Genomic DNA, 4,609 nt, shown 5'->3' on the forward strand with positions numbered 1-4,609 from the left:
AGGATCAAGGGTGTTTTAGGTTTGATGCATTATAAATTGGATCCAATGGGGACACAATAATATATCTCAAAATCAAATTTGAAGGCCTAAAGGGAGTTAAAGGTATGAAAATAACTGAACATACAAGGGATACTTAGAGTGAAAAACCCGAGGAAGGTTTTTACATCATGATTTCTTTGTCCTTTAACATTACCAGGTTAAGGGGTTTTCCTACTGAATTTACCCTCATAATGCTACTTTCTGTGTATAGGATGGATGTGATTATTGTTGGGTTGTGTTATATTCTTTCCATGACTAACCTATGTAGTGAACCGGGGGGTTAGAGTAGGGGCGGAGCCCCCCTTCATTGCGCCGATTGCGCAGCGGGGGGGTCACAGGGGGGTGGCAGCCCCCCCTGTCTAGGGGTTTTGAGGGGGGTGGGTAGCCCTCCTCTATAAGGTCCGAGGCAGCGCCCCAAGAAAAAAATTTTTGGACCCTATATTAGGTTGGGCGAACCTACCTATGGTTTTCAGTCCATGGTTTTGGACGCAATGGTTTTCGGTCCATGGTATTGGATGCTTCGGCATGTATAAATATGTATTAAAACATTGAAAGGAAGTAAATGAAAAGTCAAGCTGGTAGTCCCGATTTTGGGATCCAGGGGAAAATATCTGTGTATATGTGTTTATTTTCTATGTTTTAGAATTCGTATGCAGGTAATTTATGTATGGGGTTCAAACCTAAATTTTCTATCATAGTTGTTTTAGCTTCAAGGGAATGCCTTTGTTGCTGAGGAGTTTCGCTCTGGCCTGTGGTAGACCCTATTCAGTGGGAGATCTGCGAGATCGATTCTGGTGGTGAAAGAAGATGGCGAGCAGTGGAAAGATAGAGATAAATAAATTTAATGGTCAGAGTTTTGAGTTATGGAAACTCAAGATGGAGGATCTGTTGGTGGATAAAGATCAGTGGATCACAGTAGATCCAAGTACTAAACCAATGAGAGTGTCCGATGAAGAATGGAAGAAGTTAGATCAAAAGGTAAAGAGCACAATACGATTGTGTGTCTCAGATTCAGTATTGCTGAATGTATTAGGGGAATCTACGGCGAAGGCTTTGTGGGACAAGTTAGGGACTTTGTACCAATCTAAGTCTCTGGTGAATAAACTATTCCTATGAAAAAAGCTGTATAACCTGAGGATGAAAGATAGAGACTCGGTGACAGAGCATCTTAATGCGTTTAATATTGTGGTAAGTCAGTTATCTTCTGTTGATATAAAAATTTCAGATGAATATAAGTGCATTATTTTGTTGTGTTCTCTACTAGATTCGTGGAATAGTCTAGTTATTGCAATAGGTAGCAATGCAACTGCCTTGCAGTTTGATGAAATAGTCTCATCCTTGCTAACGGAGGAGATGAGATGGAAAAATATGGAGAGCCAGAATGGTGATGCCTTGTCTGTACAAGGATGGTCCCAGAACAGAAACAAAAATAAGTCATTGAGTGCGAGATCTAAATCTAGAGGGAGATCTAAATCTCCAGGAAAACCTGTAAAGGTGGTGTTCTGGAAATGCGGAAAGGAAGGGCACTACAAAAGGGATTGTAAATCTAAAGCTCCTGACAAAGGAAAGGGATCTAATGATGCTTCTTCTGCAAAGGTGAAAACCATCTCAGATGAAGGTGGGGATGTGTACTTGGCTTCTTCAAGTACACATGTAAATCATGAGGCATGGTTGATTGACTCAGGTGAATCATTTTACTTCACTCCCCATAGACAGTGGTTTTGCGAGGACGATAAATATGATGGCGGTGATGTCTTCTTAGGGGATGATAGGAAGGCTAGAATCGTTGGTCGTGGAAAAGTAAAGTTGAAGTTGCAAGGTGGAAGGGTAGAACACTTTCGGGTGTTCTGCATATTCCTGCACTAGCCAGAAATCTGATTTTTGTAAGCAAGTTGGATGATGCAGGTGTAAAAACAATGTTCGAGAAGGATGCCTGCAAGATGATTCGAGGAGCACTGGTATTGATGTGGGGAGCTCGGACTGGAAATCTATACAAGTTGCAAGGTAGCACTATTGTTGATGGGTGCAACAGTTCTTTGGTTCCTGAAAGTGGAGTAGAAAATCTATTGGTCTCTAGAAAGAAGACCATGTTGTGGCATCAAAGGCTTGGACATATTCGAGAGAAGGGTCTTCGAATACTTCATGGTAAAGGTATGGTAGAAGGTATGAGTAATAGCTCTCTGGATTTTGATTTCTATGAAAATTGTGTATATGGGAAGTAGAATCGGGTGAGTTTCCCCTCTAGTGATAAGAGGGAAAAACAGATATTAGAGCTTATGCACAGTGATGTGTTTGGGCCTGTGAAGGTTCCATCACTGGGTAAGTCTGTGTACTATGTATCATTTATAGATGACTTCTCAAGGAATACATGGATATATTTCCTTAAGAAGAAATCTGAAGTCTTTGACAGATTTAAAGAATTTAAGGCTCTGATGGAAAACCAGACAAAGAAGAAGATAAAGGTGTTGAGGATAGATAACGATGGAGAGTTTTGTAGTAAAGAATTTGAAGAATTCTATAGGAAGTGTGGTACAGCATGGTAGAAGACTACTCCATATACACCTCAGCAAAATGGAGTTGCAAAAAGAATGAACATGACGTTGATGGAAAGGGCAAGAAGCATGCTTAGTGGTGCTGAGTTAGGACAAGAATTCTAGGTAGAGGTGGTGGAGATAGCATGTTACCTGGTCAACAGATCACCTTCATCAGCGTTGGAGGATAAGACTCCACAAGAGTTATGGACTAGTAAGAAACCCTTTCTTTCACATCTGAGGGTATTTGGATGTGATGCATATGTACATGTTCCAAAGGAGCAACGAACCAAGTTGGATAGTAAATCTGAAAAGTGCATCTTTATTGGGTATAAGGATGGTATAAAGGGTTATAAGCTTTGGAACCCAGCAACAAGGAAGGTTGTGTACAACCGAGATGTGGTGTTCAGAGAGGTGAAAGATGTTATTAAACATGAAGTCAGACCAAAGGAACCTGAGAAGATAGAGTTTGAGCTAAAGGAGGAATAATCAGACTCTACAGCAGAGGAGGAATTAGAAGATGAAGAGCCACAAACTCCGGGAGTAAGAAGATCAGTTTGAGAAAGAAGGTAGCCAGAAAGGTATAGTCCATTTGCTTTCTGTTCAAATTTTTCTTTATCTATTATTGATGATGATCCTAGAATTGTGAAGGAAGCAGTAGATTCAGAGGATGGAAAACTCTGGAAAGAGGCCATGGTTGATGAAATGGCATCTTTACACAAAAATGAGGCTTTGGATCTGGTGGAGTTGCCGGCTGGAAGGAAACCAATTGGCAGCAAATGGTTGTTCAAGAAGAAGACAAATGCAGAAGGAAAGGTGGAGAAATACAAATCTTGGTTGGTAGCAAAAGGTTATTCCTAGGTGTCGGGAATTGATTTTGGTGATATTTTTTCTCCGTTTGCCAAGGTAACTTCTATTAGATTACTTTTATATGTTGCTGCTGCTTTTGATTTTGAGGTAGAACAGATGGATGTGAAGACAACATTTCTTCACGGGGATCTGGAAGAGGAGATCTACATGAAGCAACCTGAAGGCTTTGCAGTGAAGGGTAAGAAAGAACTGGTATGAAAATTAAAAAAGTCTCTATATGGGTTAAAACAGTCACCAAGGATGTGGTATCAGAAATTCGATACATTTATACAAGGACTTGGCTTCACCAGAAGCAAAGCAGATCACTGTGTGTATTTTAAATTAATTGGTGATTGTGTTATTTATCTAGTCTTGTATGTGGATGATATGTTGCTAGTTGGAAATGACAAAGAAATTATCCTGGATATAAAGACCCAATTTTCGTCCAAATTCGACATGAAAGATCTTGGTGCTGCAAACTATATTTTGGGCATGGAAATTAAAAGAGATCGGGCAAAGAGGAAGCTCTTGTTAAACCAGAGGGAGTATGTCGAGACAATACTGCAAAGGTTTAATATGCAGGATAGTAAATCGGTGAAGGTTCCTATTCCTATAGGTGTAAAGTTATCTATTCAACAGTGTCCCAAGGCACAAGAAGAGGAAGAGGATATGTCCCGTGTTCCATATGAAAGTGCAGTCAGTAGCCTAATGTATGCAATGGTCTGTACTAGACCAGACATTGCACATGCAATGGGAGTATTAAGTAGGTTTATGTCAAAACCAAGGAAGGAGCACTAGACAACAGTGAAGTGGGTTTTCAAGTATTTTCGTGGTACTAGTGATTATGGTTTGTGCTACCAAGGAAGACCAGGATTGGATAGATTTTTGGATATCCATGGCTTTGTTGATGCAGACTGGGCTAGAGATTTGGATTAGAGAATATCTACAAGTGGGTATGTGTTTAACCTATTTGGAGGTGCAATCAGTTGGATGAGTAAAAACAATTTGTAGTGGCACTACCAACTACAGATGCAAAATACATGGCAGCCACTCATGCAAGCAATGAAGCAGTTTGGTTGCAGAGATTGTGGCCAAGTATGGGGTTAGTGCAGGGAGATATAAGGATAGACTGTGACAGCCAAAGTGCAATTTTCTCGGCAAAGAACCCTGCTTATCATTCAAAGACAAAG

This window comes from Pinus tabuliformis, chromosome 7 (genome assembly GCF_031772625.1).
Source record: "Pinus tabuliformis cultivar Carrire ecotype Pingquan chromosome 7, CPIR1, whole genome shotgun sequence".
NCBI classification, from domain to species: Eukaryota; Viridiplantae; Streptophyta; class Pinopsida; order Pinales; family Pinaceae; genus Pinus; species Pinus tabuliformis.